The sequence below is a fragment of the Humulus lupulus genome, chromosome 5, assembly GCF_963169125.1.
Source record: "Humulus lupulus chromosome 5, drHumLupu1.1, whole genome shotgun sequence".
Classification (NCBI taxonomy): domain Eukaryota; kingdom Viridiplantae; phylum Streptophyta; class Magnoliopsida; order Rosales; family Cannabaceae; genus Humulus; species Humulus lupulus.
Window position 1 is genome coordinate 210,147,529 of NC_084797.1, and position 18,088 is coordinate 210,165,616.

The window sequence follows — 18,088 nt, forward strand, 5'->3', positions numbered from 1 at the left end:
TGCTATGGAAATTATTTACAAGAGAGGACACTTGTAATGAGCATAATATTAATTCAAATTGGCCCCATTATCATTTTGTCTTTCTCATCTTCCCTATCAAATCAATCAAATTAGACTATCATAATACTATCAATTGAACCAACAGCTTCTCGTATAGTTTGTTAATGCATCCTCATCGGTATTATCAAACCATATGCCAACTTATTACTTTACACAAAATACTACCCAAAAACAAAGGCAAAGGGTTGTGTATGCAGCTGACTCCTACTTTTGATGCCTTGATGATGCCATAAGAACAGCAACAGCCACAATAAACATAGACAACATACTTACTAGCAATATATATGTTCTTCTTGATGATTTTCTTTATTCTCCAAACAAAAGAATTCCCCAGAAAGTGCTTACTAGTGGAAGTTCCTGCCAATCACCACCCCAAAAAAGTCCATATTAGTATGTGATGCACATTTTGGTTCAGTTGAAATTTTGCACAAAGAAGTTTATCCCACAAAAGAAAAGTTTGGAATAAAGACAAAAAAAAAATATTTGAACCAACCTGAACAACATCTGTTGCAGCATACCCTGCAGCTTGGCCTCCCATGAATTGGAGACCATTGCCAAACCTACAGAGCAGACCGACCATTAAGGCCCAGCCTCTGCCATTCCATTCATTCATATAAGCCTTGAATGATGATTTCGGTAAGTCCAGCACAGGGTAGTAAAGGAATGTGATGTGAGGATTATAGCAAGGACAAAACAAGATACTAAGAAGTAAAAGAATGCAGTGTAGACAACCAAGTGAGGAACCCCATCTTTCAATGTATGCCATTGATCATTTGTTTCCAAGTTGAATGCTGGTGAGAATAGAGAAAAGCAAACACCAGCAAAGAAACATATGGACAGTCCAATGAGAGTGCTTTTCCCAAACACCTGTAGCAAGAGTTATAATTATTAAATGTGATAGAGAATCTGAGATGTGTGGATTTGAATGTCAGGTGATGAACGTCCAAATATTGCTGTGTAGTATTTTTGCAACACAAGATTATCACTTTTCATCTAAATGTGAGAATTTTAATTGATTTTCCACACTAAAAATTATTGTCTTTTACAGTGCCATCTATAGTGGTACAGCTAGTTTTCTGGTCATTCTCATTATCCTTAAGTGCACCATCAAACAAAACAATTAAGTAAAAATTGCATCACTCAACAAGCTTGATGATTTTATTTTTAAAAATGAATAAAAACAAGATAATTCTTTGATAACCTTAACATTTAATGAATGAAACATACCCCTCTTTAGATGAAAAACCTTCAAGCTTTTCTTTAGTATCAGCTGCATTAGATGAGTGGACAGTAGAAGCAAGGCAAACAGCAACCAAGAAGCAGCCAACGCCAGGGAAAAGGATCTCGGCTCTATAATTCTATTGTCTAAAAAGTAATTCAAGGTTGTTCCTGTCACCATTAAAGATCGCAACATAAGCAAAAAATTTAGTATCTATAAGAGTGTTGACCGTGTTTTTGGCCAACGACGTGTGGACGTCAAAACGACAAAAAACCTTCAAAAGAAATATACGACACAGACAATTTTTATAGTGGTTCAACCCCAATGTGTTGGTAATAGCCTAGTCCACTTAGAGTTATGATTATAGATCTACACTCAAGATCAGATGAACCTGAGTCAACTGAGTTTCTTTAGTGCAGATGAAATGAATACAATATTTCTCCAGATACAAATATTCTCTCAGAAAATTTGAATCGAATCCTCTTTATGATGCCATGGGCCTTGTATTTATAGGCTCACGATCGTACAAATGATGTCCCCTATAATCGGGATATTTTGCTATTCTTACTATATTCAATTAATAATAATATTCAAAATACAACAATACACTATTTTTGTGGGATAATCACTACAACAAAAAAGGCCATTTGCGTCAGTTTAGCACTGCCACTGTTGATTTTTTGCGTCAGTGTACTATGTGACGCAATTGCCCATGACGCAAACAAGAGTGGCATTTGCGTCAGTGGGGCACTGCCACAAATCTGGCATTTGTGGCAGTGCCCCACTAACGCAAATGACACTCTGGTTTGCGTCAGTGGGGCACTGGCACAAATGTTAAAAACGAGTATTTTTTGCGTCAGTTGGGCACTGTCACATAAAGTATTAACCAGGGAAGTTGCAAATGTTTATGCCAATTTCCCTGGCCTGTTTTGATAAAAATAATCAGCAGCAGAAACAGAAAAAACAGCAGCAGAAACAGAAAAACAGCAGTATGAACAGAAAAACAACAATATAAGTTTTTATAAACATTTATCTAGAGTTAACATTTGTGATCAAAACTATAAAAGTAATTCAAATATCAAAGTTAATATATGTACTCTTGTGTTCTAAATTTCTAAGTGTCAAACCTACTTAAACTAAAATTTCCTCACCCACTTGCTCATTTGCTAATTGAGATACGCCATAATTGATTCAGTCCACTCATCCCGTATCTCGTTGATTTCGTCAGCCGAATATGGACTCGTATTCGTAAACTAATTAGAAAATATTTAAAATAATATGTTACAAATAATCATCCAAATAAAATCATGAACGATAGTTTAAATGAAAATTAAAAAGCAAAACAATACCTCATTTTTCAAGTAGGCCTTCGGTCTAGGCTGTGAAATCAAGTCTCTAGCAAATTTCATAACGTAAAAGCCACACTCGGTTGGCCCAGTCTGGTTTCGACACTATTACAACATAGTTATCCAAAGTTAAGAATTATATTTAGTAAGTTATTATAATAGAAATATGTCAAAAAGTTGAATACGATAAGTAATATAATTTACTTACCTTAGGAACACAAACTTTTAGATTGATTGACTCTTTTAGTCTTCGGTGTGTATCATATTGATCCAACGCCCTGCACACAATATTAATATTTACCCATATATGAGTTTGAAATAAAATCATAAATTAATTAAGTAAAATGAAAAACTTACATGATAATTATTTCCTTGATTTCCGGACGGAAATGTGAGTTTACAGGATCCAAAAAAGCTACCGAATGACTGTGGGGCTGAATTAATACTAACATCCAATGAAAGCTGCAATAAAAAAACCTTGTGTAAGATATTTATCAATAAACAAAATATATGAATATAAAATTAAGTTGACTTACTTGTTGTTCCAAGGAAAAATTAGAAACTGTGTCTCTAGCTCCATCTGTAGAAACCGATCAAAGAGATTTTTAGCACGTATTTCATTTGTTCTTGCATTAGTGGACACTAAAGCGGGATGCATGAAAGTGTACATGTGGTTCAATCCCTTCGTTTGCACCAAATCATCGAGGAATCTACATATAATTAAATAAGTTAATAAACTATTAAATTTCAAGTTAAACTAAATAAACTAAGATTATAAACACCATTGTACCTCATATATAATGCTAGCTCGGTCTGTCCAATCATCTCATAGTTGCACAAGTGGAGGATATCATCTTTCCCTAATAGAGCGATAGTTTCGAATCCAAATACCCTTTCAACAATTGGAATCTCTACCACGCGGTCAGCTTGCCATTTATCAATAAACTTCACCAAACACCTCAATATTTTTTAGAAAGGCACTTCTGTAGGCTCCTGTGTCAATGCCTCTATTCTTTTTTTTTATTGTCTTGGTTGTTGAGTAGAGGGCGCAAGTGGCTCTTTCGTTTGTTGATTAGTAAGAACCCAATGTTGTGGCCATCCAACATCATACCCGACTGCTTGTCCAACCAATGTATAACCTTCCATTGTAAGCGGATATGGTAAACTAGCGTTCTCTTGAATGGTTACCTCAACTCTGACACGATAATTTCCAGGAGGCAGTTGAACGCTATGTATTTCTCTGCAACATGTACTTACAAGTTTCCCCTCTGCAACTATATTTTGTGTCGAACCAAGACACAACTTACAATTAATCTGTTACATTCCAATTAATTTGTTAGACTTTTCGATAAACTAGTTTATATTTACTGTATCAAATATATGCAATAATGAATTAATAAGAAATTATTACCTCCTCAGGAAAATTTGACTGTGGTGGTGGGGCAGCACATGGTGCCTGCGTCGGTGGTGGAGGAGCAAGTGGTAGCTGTGAGGGTGGTCGTTGAGCATATGATGTCCATGTCGGTGGTGGCGGAGCCTGTTGTGCCTATGTTGGTGGTGGAGGGGCATATGGTGCGTGTGGTGTGTTTGAGGCTCCTCCTACACCCGAACCAGATGCATTTGATGATCCAAATGCACCGCTCTGTTGAGATGTAATATGCGCCATCAACTGGTTTAACTTTTCCTCCTGTTGACGTGCCCTTTCTTCAGATTGACGCCATTTCTCTTCAAGGTCTTTATAACGAGCATCTTCCACACCTTTTTGTTTGTGATTTAATCTTTTTGGTGGTGGGACATGAAAAAATTGACGGGGAGCGACATGTGCACCGACCCCCCTAACACGTCCCCCATGCTCTGGAGTGCCTAATGCCATTGTTAGTATATCGTTTGAACCTTCCTCCACCAACTCGCCTTCTGCTACTTTTTGCCTGTATTCCGCCTATATACATAGTAAATAAATCGATTAGAATTTAACACACAGATTAATCATTACAATTATTTTAAAAAATCGAAGAACACTTACAATCTTATTGACCACATCTCGAGCTTCTTAATCAATAACTTCTCGATTCTTGTTCATCCGTGCCCGTGTCCACATCTCAGCTCTGTCATATTCGGTCAACTCATGACCCAGTTCCTCTTCCATTTTTTGCTTTACCAGTGCATAACCACCACGCCCTGAGTGATGTGGATACTTGTTCTGAGCCCAAGCATTTTGTTTTTGTTTTCTCATCTCTTCCCAGTTTGGGGTTAGTCTTTTTGCAACAAAATTCTTCCAATCTTCTGGTTTGTAATACTCGATGTACTCTGATGGCGGCTTGGCAAGAAGCTCAGGAGCAACATTCTTATATACATATATAAGATCTTTTGTTAGTCTTGTTTTCCAATTTCTCCATGTTTTTCCTGCTTCTTTGAGGACGTCTGTTTTTGAAGAATTTGGAAGTTTGAGCGTTTCCTGCACAAACGAACCCAAAAATATTAAACTTTTTTCAATATATTAATTCGTTATGATAAATTTAATAGTCAATATTATAGGTTACCTGTATTTGACCCCATAAAGTTTCTTTTTTATCCTTTGGCATTTGTTTCCAATTGTCGATATCTAAAGGAAGGGTTGTGCGTGATAGAAGACCGATGGTGCTGTTCATCTTGATCCCCCCTTTTCCCATCACTCGACCAAAACGATTGTACTCGACCTCATAATTGCGACCCTCACTTCTTGCTTTGAATACATCACTACAGTTTGATTTACCCCTATATTTCTTTTCTTGTGTATTTGTTGGTGCGGTAGGATTAATCCCCTCTAGACCATTACCATGATCATCAACAAACGGATCGCCATCTTCATCATATGATGGATCCATAATCAATGTACCTGCAAGTAAACACAAATATTATCTGGTATAAACTTCACAAAATACATAAAAACAAAATCATAAAATTAATATATATACCTTTAATTTTCTACCCAAAACCCTTCACCATTCTCGCGTATATAGTCATCATCATTGTCAATGGTGACATCAATAGGCGATGAATCAATGGTAAACATTTCTTGTTCAAGTATAATGTCATCGCTCCCAGACTCTTTGATCAGATAATCTTTCAGTTGACTTGTTATGACAACTGACCATCGAGCATCTACTGGATCACTCACATAAAATACTTGCTTGGCTTGTGATGCCATTATAAAGCGGTCAGATTTATGTCCTATTCGATTTAAGTCCACCAGTGTGAATCCTAAGTCATCTGTTTTGACCCCATTATCACTTTTCACCCAATCACACAAGAAGACTGGAATTCGAATAGTCACATAATCTAGTTCCCAAATTTCTTTGATCACCCCATAAAATGTCATATCACAATTTATGGGATTTTTATCTTTGGAACTAGATATTTGAAAAGTCTGGGCGATAATAGTAACACCACTATTTTGTGTCTTTCTAATGTTATCACGTTCTACGGTGTTGAATTGAATACCGTGAATATAATAGCATTGATACTTAATTACGCTCATTGAAGGACCTCGTGCTATCCATTTTAGTGTTTCAGACACTTTGTTTGTGGTGTTAATCAGAACCTAGAATACAATAAAATAAAACAAAGTATATTAAATTCTAACAAGCTAAAATACAATAACACTCAAACAAAAACAACACAAGTATTTTACCTCATTCTCGAACCAAGTGCTGAAATTTTCGATAATGTTCATCTTGTACCCATTTTTTATTCCGAGACTTATTAGGATAAGTAGTCTTGATCCAATTGAAATGTCCTCTTCAAGAAATATCATTTATATCATTGTCAATATAATGAAAGAGAAAAATAATATTGATCATGCATATGTATAAGAACTTACTCGATGTATGGTTGAACATCATCAATATTTTGTAAGACTAGGCGATGTGCTTCATCTCGATCAAATTTATTTACTTCAGAAACAACACCACCTCTACCACCTTTACTTATTTCAAACTCAATTTTAGAAAAACATAGTCCAATGCTCGCAACACCTGATAAGTATTCTGAGCAAAACTCCATTGCTTCTTCAACGATGTAGGATTCAACTATGCAACCCTCAGGTCTACTTCTATTTCTAACATAACCTTTTAAAACCTTCATATACCGTTTAAATGGGTACATCCATCTCAAGTATACTGGTCCACACAATTTTACTTCTCTCACCAAATGAACTATTAAATGAACCATTATGTCAAAAAATGAAGGTGGGAAATACTGCTCCAACTCACACATAGTTATCACAATATTTGTTTGAAGATTGTCCAACTTCGACACATCTACCACTTTACAACAAATAGATTTAAAGAAAAAGCATAGTTTGGTAATTGCATATCGAACTTTTTTGGGCAACACAGAGCGGATAGCTACCGATAGAAGATGTTCAAGTAGTGTATGATGGTCATGAGACTTCATTCCAACTAAATTCAAATTTTTCATATCTACCAGAGAAGAAATATTTGAAGAATAACCTTCCGGTACTTTCACATTCGACAAAGAATGACATACACTTTGTTTTTCTTCTTTAGACAGGGTATAACATGCAGGTGGTAAATAGGTTCGTCTCTCACCAACCTCTGGTTGTAACTTACTGCGTATACCCATTACTTTTAAATCCAACCGAGCTTTGATTCCATCCTTACTCCGACCAGGAATATTCAGCAATGTACTAATTAAGCTATCTGACACGTTTTTCTCAATGTGCATTACATCCAAGTTGTGCCGCAAAACCAAATGCTCCCAATACTCAAGCTCAAAAAAATAGATTTCTTCTTCCAACAACCTGTCGCACCATCTACAACCTCCTTTGTTTTTTCACGTCTAACATTTTTTCTCTTATTTGTAAAATTTCTAGGTTTTCCGAACTTGCATTGGACTTTGTTCAACTTTGTTAACAATTTTCCTCCAAGTAAAGGTGGTGGAGCCTTTCCAAATTCAAGTTTACCATTAAAGGCATCTGTCAAACTTCGAAATTTATGTTTTTCGAATAAGAACTTTCGGTGTCCCATATAACAAATCTTTCTAGAATGTTTTAAATATTCAGAATGAGTCCCTTCTTCACAAATGGGACACGCCTTGTACCCTTTCACACTAAATCTAGAAAGATTACCTAAGGCTGGAAAATCATTAATAGTCCACAACAACACTGCTTTAAGATTAAAATTTTCTTTCTTATAAGCATCGTAAGCATTAACCCCCTCATACGACAATGTGCTCAAATCATCAATTAAAGGAGCTAGGTATACATCAATATCATTTCCAGGTTGTTTAGGACCAGATATCAACAAGGTCAACATGGTAAACTTCCTCTTCATACACAACCATGGTGGTAGATTATAGATGACTAGCATTACAGGCCAACAACTATATTTACTACTAAGGGAATTGTGTGGATTAATTCTGTCAGCAAAAAGACCCAAACGAATATTCCTCGGTTCATTCCCAAATTCCGGCCATTTAACATCTACTATTTTCCAAGCTGGCGAGTCAGCTGGATGTCTTAGCTTGCCATCCTTTACTCTATCTTTAGCATGCCAAATTAAATTTTTAGCATGATCATCATTTCGGTACAACCTAACCAAACGAGGTATCGGTGGAAGATACCATAAAACCTTTGCAGGGACACCTTTTCTAACTGCATCTGAATTTTTTTTCTTTTGCCATTTAGACTCGCCACATGTCGGACATGCAATTGCATCAACAAATCTCTTTCGATATAAGATGCAATCATTCGGACAAGCATGTATTTTTTCATATTGCATGCCTAACGAACGCAATGTCTTCTTTGCTTCATAAAATGAAGACGGCATTTCATTAACTTCGGGTAATAATTCTCCTAAAAATGTTAACAACTCTGTCATTCCCTTATCACTCCACCCATGTTTGGCTTTTAAGTTATACAACCTAAGCAGTGCTGATAATTTAGTGAACCTTATACAATTAGGCAAAATGGGTTTCTCAGCATCTTCTAAGATTGACTGAAATTTAATTGGATCCACATGTGATTCATATTGTGCATCATCAATCATCTCCGCAACATCATCAACTTCGTAATCAACATCAAAATACTTATTATTCTTAGATGGTCCCTCATCAGCTCCTTTCATTCTTTCACCGTGCAAAAACCATAATTTATAACTTTTGTCTATTCCATTCCTAAATAAGTGGTCTTTTATTTTAAAAATTGGCATCCTCACAACGTTACCACACTTAACACATGGACAAGGAATAGTATTAGGAGATTGAGTATTTCTTGCACAAAATTCCAAGAAAAACTCAACTCCATTCCTATATTTCATAGATAACCTATCCGCTTACATCCAATCTCTATCCATTGTCAAACTTCACACAACAAAAAAAACAAACAAACAAAGCAACAAACATTAACAATTATGTTCGTGGATTACTTAATTGAAAAGTAAATAAAGGAAACAATATGTCCAAAAAAAATTGGGCAGCATTTCCCCTATTTCTATCACATTTCCCAAATTTAAAATGTGCATTTAAACAACACATGGTATACACAAAAATATTCAACTAATCAATCAAACATGCATAATTCTAAAATTACTAAATCCTAAAAAAAATTGACCAGCATTTCCCCTATTTCTATCATATTTCCTAAAATTTAAATAAACATATTTCATCACATAAACACAACAAACCAATTAATCAATCAAACATGCATAATTCCCAAATTACTAAATCTTAAAAAAAAAATTGGACAGCATTTCCCCTAATTCTATCATATTTCCCAAAATTTAAATAAACATATATTCATCACATAAATACAACAAATCAAGTAATCAATCAAACATGCACAATTACAGCCTTATATCACCGCAACACACAATCCCAGATCCTATCTCCACTATTTTATAATTCGTACATGCTACTAAGTTCAATATATTAATTATACATTAAGGTTTAAAATATTACCTCCAATATAAAATCCTCCAAAGCTTGATCTCACCACAATATACAAAAAAATAATAAAAAAGTTAACAAAATATAAAGAAAAATATCATAAAGCTATATTGTAACTAAATAAACAATAAAATGCTTAAAGAAAACAAATAATTTGTTATATGTACACATTTGTTTACTTAAACCCGAAATAAAAAAAAAATTTGAAAAAAAGTTAACAACTCACATAAATAAAAATCGACTATAAATATCTTAACTAAATCAATAATAAAATATAACTTAAAAAAAACAAACAATTTTAATATATACCTATTTTACCAATTAAACCCAAAATTTAAAAATAATTTTAAAAAATTAACAAAATATAAACAAAAATTTACTAATAATAAACAAACTAAACATTTAATAAAATGAAACTTATACAAAATATATACATTAATCTATATATATACTCATTTACATGGTAAATTCGAAATTTAATTAAATTTTAAAAAAATAAAGTTAATAAAACTATCTAAAAATTAAAAATCTGAAATATAGTCAATTTATAAAAAAAAAAATTCACAAAAATTATATTTAAATCATAAAAATTAATAAAATTACACTTACTTGTGGTAATTGTGCAATGTGGGTTCTTGATGTAGAAAACCCCAAAAATCCAATGAAGATTATGGGTTTTCAAAGTATATCCCCAAAAACGCGCGTTTTACTTTGCCGTTTGCGTCAGTGCCCCACTGACGCAAACGCCCCGTTACCGTCAGTGGGCCACTGACGCCGTTAACAGCCCGTTTGCGTCAGTGCCCCACTGACACAAACGGTTCCATTAAACAGCGTCAGTGTACGTTATGACGCAATTGGGCCCTCATTTGTGGCAGTGTCCAACTGCCACAAATGCTAATTCTTGGTCAACAGCGTCAGTCAACTGCGTTGACTGACGCGTTTGACTGACACAATTGCCCATTTTTGTAGTAGTGAATCTGAGAGATTCCCGCACAGGTATGACCGATTCTTGTTGAAACTGTTACTGGGATCCTTTGTGTAGCACTGTTCTGTCTAGTCGCCCCACATCACACTCAGGAGGAGAACTAAAGGACCAAAATTCCTCATTGGTCGGCCAAACCTTCACTGGTCGGCCAAGACCAGTGACTGGTCGGACAAGCGCCTGACTGGGCGGACAAGCACATGTCTGGTTGGCCAAGGACATGACTGGTCGGACAAGCACCTAACTGGGTGGACAAGCACCTGACTGGTCGGGCACCTGACTGGGCGAACAAGCACCTGACTGGGCGGACAAGCACCTGACTGGTCGGCCAAGGTCATGACTGGTCGGTCATGACACTTGAATGGTCAGTCAAAAATATTCGCTGGTCTACCGGGTCACTCCTAAGCCAGATTACCCAGCCATTCCTTGCAATTTGTCACTTCTATTTCCACATCATCGAACTCCAATTTTTGGGGATAACATTTGCCCCCCAAGTTTATTATACGATTTACTCGTATGATAAACTTTTCTTCTAGCAAAATGTTTTTGAGGTCATCCAAAAGCTTCCATCCGGTCTGTACGCCCTGGATTTCCCACGGGCTGTTTAGCAGGACGATCCTCGGACTAAACATGATTTAGCCCGAGGCTCCCACAGGCCAGAGGCTTTATCTTCAGGACGGGCCCTTTCTAGCTCGAGGGGATGGAGTTTCCTGCTCCTTCTTGTTGTTCCAGGAGCTGGGAACAACATCCGACGACCACTGAAGGATCAGCTCGGGTTATGGATTGCTCCGGTAGCGAGCTTCTCAGGAAGCTCTGACCCTATGGGAGGTCAACACGCAAGATAAACGTGCATAATCCTGCCATCACGTGTCCGATATCCCCCTGACTTCTCGGACACGCCGCAGGAACGTGCGTATTCAGACACCCACGGATGGGTTGGGCCGTGCGGCCCATTATCTCCTTCCATACTGATTAGACCACACTTGTGTGTCAGGTTTAGGAAGTAATCATGAATATCACAGACTTGATATGACAAATGGTAAGGTCACGGGATGACCTCCCTACCAATTTCCAGGTGCCTTCTCCTATAAATATGGAGACCCTGGGAACTGATAGGGGTTGGAAAAAATAGTCTTGTAAGAACTATATATTTTGTAAACCAATTACCCAGAAAAGATCAATAATATTGACTAGTGGAGTAGAAGGATTTTAACCTTCGAACCACTTAAAAAACGTGTTTAGGGTCACCTAGTTCTTCTCACAAAGATTTCATATCTGCGGCGGTTCTACTTTTAAGTACTAATCTCTTTCTCTTCTTCTCTTAATTACCTGTTGCCGAAGAACCGCGTCAACAGTTTGGTGCTTTCATTGAGAGCGAATCTAATTAGTACTACCACAAACATACAACTATGGTGACCACTCGATCCAAACATGGCAACGAGACAGAACAGCATGATGGGCAGGAGGCCCGCCATGTTGCCCTCCCCGAGGAGCAAGTTCCTGAAGTCCAGCAAAGGCCAGGAAAGCAGCCGGCCGGCCAAGACGATACTGGTAGTTCGACGCCCCGGCCGCCTAATCCGAATCCAGGTTATTATACTGCGGTGGAGATGGAGAATGCTCAACTGAGGAGCCAGCTAGCAGCAGCTGGTCAGCAAATCCAGGATATTCTGAGTCGACTACCCCCTCTCACAACCAACGGTAACGTTGGAGAGAGGCAAGGCGAGGCTCCTAAGTCTCGCCAGAGTAATCGATCCAGGTATAGCCGTTCGGGTAGACTCCCTGCAGCCAACTCCACCCCTTCATCACGCCATCAAGAGGCGAACTTCAGGGAAATGCCTCAGACCGAACCGCAGCAGTACAGCCGTTCGGTTAGGACATCAACCCCTAGCTCTCAGCCTTCCTCGAGGACACCCAGAAGAGATAGGGGAAATTCCCAAAGAAGGGCCGAGGAGATCCGGAGACGTCAGCCCGTCCCCGAAGAGCGTCCAGTTCCTCGTCCAGATCGCCCAGCGCGAAACCATCAAGCTGGCAGGGCCGAGAGGCCCCCACCAAATTTAGTCCGTCCAGACGGCACTAGGATCGCCTCTCCGGTCAGACATCCTCCCTCTCCCATCAGATATCCGTCTCCTCAAACCATCCGAGACATCCCGGCCTACGTAAATAGTAGGAGAGACCCGCCATCGGCCGGGCCTTCCCGGCGCAGCAGGGTGCCGGGGGAAGGATCAGGTCGGAGCCGCCAAAGACGCACATCGAGCCTGTCCAGCAGGAGTCACAGGACTGGTAGTGCACGGAGTGATCTTTCGGGAGGAGACCTGCGACAGCGACTAAGTTTAGCACAAAGTCACCATAATACCCAGGGAGGCGACCTTCGAGATCGCCTCAACTCTCACAGAGAGGATCGAGTTAGGGATGGTAGCCAGGCCCGCTCAGTTGGGGTCCGATCCGAAGTACGTAATGGCGGGAATGCCCCAAATGACCTATCTCCAGATAGGAGGGGCAATAACCCGCCTAATATGTACAACGGGTCCGGAGCTGTTGAACAGCCCCGGAATAACCCAGGATCTCAGGACAAAACCTTAGAGCGCTTAACTCAAATGGAGGAGCTGATGAAGAAGCTCCTGTCAGAGAAAGAAAAAGATGAATATGATTCAGGGGATGAGATGGAGCTCTTCGCCCCCAACATAGCAGCAACGGCATACCCTTCTGGCTTTCGTATGCCTCACTTGTCAAAGTTCAACGGGGATGGAGACCCATCTGACCACTTAGGGATGTTCAACACCCTAATGATGGCTCATAACATCGGGCCAGAGCTTCGTTGCTTGATCTTTCCTTCCACCCTAACTGGACCTGCCAGGCAGTGGTTCAAACAAAGTAAAAGCCAGTCAATCAGCTCCTGGAAGACCTTTTCGGCTGACTTCAAGAGGGCATTCCGCGCCTCTCAGGCCGCCAGGGTCCAGGCCGACTCCCTAGCTAACGTGAGACAGCAACCTGGAGAAACGCTAAAAGCCTACTTGAGCAGATTTGCAAATGTCGCTGCTCGAGCCAGAGATGCCGACGACAGCTCCAAACTCATGGCCATGAGGACCGGGATCCTAGTAGGCGGAGATCTGTGGAAGGATATTCAAAGGAGGGGGGTCAACTCAGTTAGTGAATTCCTTAACAGAGCCCAAGAATGGATAAACTTGGAGGAAGCTGAAGCTTCAGCCGCGGGGACCAGCCAGGTCCTCGAGAAGCCCGCTGGGGCGGGAACAGAGATCGTAGTAGCGACTCCCGACGTCACGCAGAGCAACCAGCCCGGTGGCGGCAAAAGAAAAGGAAATGGTGAAAACGTCCAGCACGGTCAAAAGAAGAATAAGTCCGTGGATAAATTCAAGCCCGTGTTCACAGCGTATACCGAGCTCACCCAAACCAGAGAGAATATTTTCCTGGCCAACGCTACGCGAGTCCCCTGGAAAAGACCGGAGCCAATAAAGCACCCTAAGGGAAAGAGAGACGCTTCCAAATTCTGCCGTTTTCATAACGACGTCGGGCACAATACCGACGACTGCAGGCACCTCAAAGATGAAATCGAGACTCTCATCCGAGCAGGTCCGTTGGCGCAATACTCGCGGAACACGGTCCCCACAGGTCGACCCGCTCCGGAGATCCCAGCCAGTCAACCTGGACCTCGAGTAGATCAGGACGTCCCTCCCCCCGTGGTCGAGGGAGAGATTTCCACCATCTCTGGAGGGCCACACATGGCTGGCACGAGCAGAGGCGCCCAGAAGAGGTACATAAATGAGTTGAAGGCCCACAATGGAGGGGAGTTCGTCCCGGAACAGCGTCAATCAAAACAACAAAGGTTAGAGAAACAACCAGTCACTTTCACGGAGGAGGACGCGGGCCATGTCCAATTCCCTCATAACGATCCCTTGGTCGTAGCAGTCCAGCTCGCCAACCGGAGAGTAAGGAGGGTGTTAGTGGACAATGGGAGCTCGGTGAATCTCCTATTCCGTTCAACCTTAGAAAAAATGGGTCTGACCGTCTCCGAGCTAAAGGCAACCTCGATGATGCTATATGGTTTTTCAGGCGAAGGGTCAGCAGCGATAGGAACGATCGAGCTGGTGATCATCCTAGGCGACGAGTCCCGAACAGTGTCCAAACTGCTCGAATTCGTAGTCATTGACTACTCCGCTGCCTACAATGCAATTTTGGGCCGACCAACGCTCGTTGCTTTCGAAGCCATCACATCCGTCCGGCACCTCGCCATGAAGTTCCCTACTTCGACAGGGGTCTGCACTATCAAGGGCGATCAGCTCGCTGCCAGGGAATGCTACAGCATTTCCATGAAGGGAAAATCTAAACCCGGGCAGGTGGCGATGGCCATTCAGGATGAAGAGGAATCGCAGGGACCCAAGGCGGCCCCTGAGATTGAAAAACCTCGGGTTTCCGAAGACGAAAAGCTCGCCTTAAACGAGGACATTGACCCCCGAGTAGGCGAGGACAGGTCCGAGCTCCAAGCTATTGAAGATCTCGAGGAGGTAGGCATCGATGAACAAAACCCTTCACGGACGGTGAAGCTCGGAAAGAACCTCTGCGATAGAAGAAAGGCGGATCTGACCGCGTTTCTGAAAAAGAACCTAGACGTATTCGCATGGTCGCACGAGGACATGATAGGGATCAGTCCGAGCGTAATCATGCACATGCTCCACCTAGACAAAAGCGTCCCTGCAAAGTCTCAAAAGCAGAGGCGTTTAGGGACAACCCGAGCCGAGGCCCTTGAAGAAGAAGTGGCCCGGCTCAAGAAATGTGGCTTTATCCGCGAAGCCAGATTTCCCATTTGGGTTGCCAATCCCGTGTTAGTTCCAAAGCCCAATGGCAAGTGGCGGACCTGTATTGATTTTTCCGACCTGAATAAAGCCTGCCCCAAGGATTGCTTTCCGTTGCCGAGGATCGATCAACTGGTGGATGCCACGGCGGGGCACGAGCTCATGTCCTTCATGGACGCGTACTCGGGCTACAATCAGATCGCGATGAATCCAGCAGACCAGGATCACACCAGCTTCATGACCCCGACTAATGTCTATTGCTATAAGGTCATGCCGTTCGGTCTAAAGAACGCCGGAGCTACCTACCAAAGGCTGGTAAATAGAATGTTCGCGGATCAGATCGGGAAGAACATGGAAGTGTACGTCGATGATATGCTTGTCAAGTCAAAGACTGCCACCAACCACGTTGCCGACCTGGAAGAATGTTTTAACATACTGCGAGAATATGGCATGAGGCTCAATCCTCAGAAATGCACTTTCGGTGTCGCATCGGGGAAGTTCTTGGGTTTCATAGTCAATACCCGAGGAATCGAGGCAAATCCCGACAAGATCAGGTCACTGCTCGAGCTTCCATCCCCCAGGTCGCGGAAAGATGTCCAAGGACTCACAGGAAGGGTGGCGGCACTGAACCGGTTCATTTCCAAATCGACCGACAAGTGCCTGCCTTTCTACAACCTGCTCCGCGGAAACAAGAAGTTCGAATGGACAGTAGAGTGCGAGGGCGCATTCCTCGACCTAAAAACGCACCTGGCTGAGCCACCTGTGCTATCAAAGCCCAGGGTAGGAGAACCTCTTTTCCTCTACATGGCCGTGACTGAGGACGCAGCTAGTGCCGTTCTGGTGCGAGAAGAGGACCGGGCTCAGAAACCGGTTTATTACATCAGCAAGAGACTCCTCGGAGCTGAGTCAAGGTACCCGTTGATGGAAAAGCTGGCGTTCTGCCTAATCACGGCCTCGCGAAAACTCAGGCCATACTTCCAGTCCCACTCTGTACACGTCATGACCGATCAGCCTCTAAGGCAGGTTTTGCAAAAGCCTGAAGCCTCGGGACGCTTGCTAAAGTGGGCGGTCGAACTCAGTCAGTTCGAGATTTTCTATACTCCCCGAACTACCATAAAAAGTCAAGCCTTGGCCGACTTCATGGCAGAATGCGCGGGATTCCGTGAGATCCCATCAGAAGATTCACAGCAGCTCACATCCTCAGGCTCATCGTGGAGGATCTTCGTTGATGGCTCATCTAACGAGAACGGCTCCGGGGCCGGAATTATTCTGATATCCCCAGAAGGACATAGATTCCATTCGGCGCTGAGATTCGGGTTCAAGGCGTCCAACAACGAGGCAGAGTACGAGGCCTTGTTAGTCGGACTTAGGATAGCTAGCGAGCTAAAGGCAAGCTCTGTCCAGTGCTTCAGCGACTCCCAGCTCGTGGTGAATCAGGTCTTAGGCGAGTATCAGGCGCGGGGTCCCAAGATGGCCTCTTATTTGGCTAAGGTAAAATCCGAATTATCTACGTTTGGGCAAGGGTCGATCGAGCAGATACCTCGGGAGCAGAACGCCAATGCAGATGCTCTCGCCAAGCTCGCCACCTCGGGGGAGGCAGAAACCCTGGGGTTGGTGCCAATTGAGTTCTTGGACAAACCAAGCATAGACGGAGATCGAGCGGATATTGAGATGATTGACATCAGGCCGACCTGGATGACTCCCATTGTTGAGTACCTCATCGAGGGCAAGTTACCCGAAAGGCGCAACGACGTACGGCGAGTCCTTTATCAAGCTCCGAGATATACGCTAGTCGAGGGGGTGTTGTACCGACGTGGGCATTCATTACCTCTCCTCCGGTGTGTTCTTCCAAGTGAGGCGAAGGCCATCCTGCAGGAAGTTCATGACGGATTCTGCGGAGATCACACTGGGGGGCAAAGCCTGGCCTTGAAGATCCTTCGGCAGGGTTTTTACTGGCCGACTCTGTCCAAAGACTCGATCTCATACGTAAAAAAGTGCGACAAATGTCAGCGGTTCGCCGCGGTTGCACGAGCACCCCCGACCGAGCTAAAAATGATATCGTCTCCCTGGCCCTTCGCCATTTGGGGCATAGATCTAATAGGCGCCCTGCCCACCGGAAAGGGCGGGGTCCGTTACGCCGTGGTAGCCATTGACTACTTCACAAAGTGGGCCGAAGCAGAGCCGTTGGCGACAATAACATCGAAAAAGGTGCTAGACTTCGTGATTAAAAGCATCGTTTGTCGCTTCGGCCTACCCAAAAAGATCGTTTCCGACAATGGCACTCAATTTGACAGCGACCTGTTCACCGAATTTTGCGAAAAGAACGGAATTGTGAAAAGTTTCTCATTCGTGGCCTATCCCCAGGCGAACGGCCAGGTCGAAGCTGTCAATAAAACTCTGAAGGCAAGCCTCAAGAAGAGGCTAGATGAGGCAAAGGGGATCTGGCCAGAACAGCTCCCCCAAGTTCTGTGGGCCTATAGGACCTCACATCGGACTCCCACGGGTCACACTCCTTTCTCCCTAACCTTTGGAAGTGAAGCGGTCCTCCCCGTGGAGGTAAAGGTCCTATCGCACAGGGTCCGGTCCTACGAACAGAACAAGAACCACGAGCTCCTATGCCACTCCTTAGACTTGATGGATGAGAGGCGAGAGGATTCACAACTCCAGCTCGCCCATTATCAACAGAAAATCACTCGCTACTTTAACGCTAAGGTCAAAAGACGTGCCT

General features: G+C 42.2%; 1 pseudogene; it reads right to left on the reverse strand.

The window, feature by feature from the left end:
• Positions 1–264: 264 nt before the first annotated feature.
• The window catches only part of LOC133779920 (ureide permease 1-like), a 30,082-nt pseudogene continuing 12,258 nt past the window's right edge, over positions 265–18,088 (reverse strand).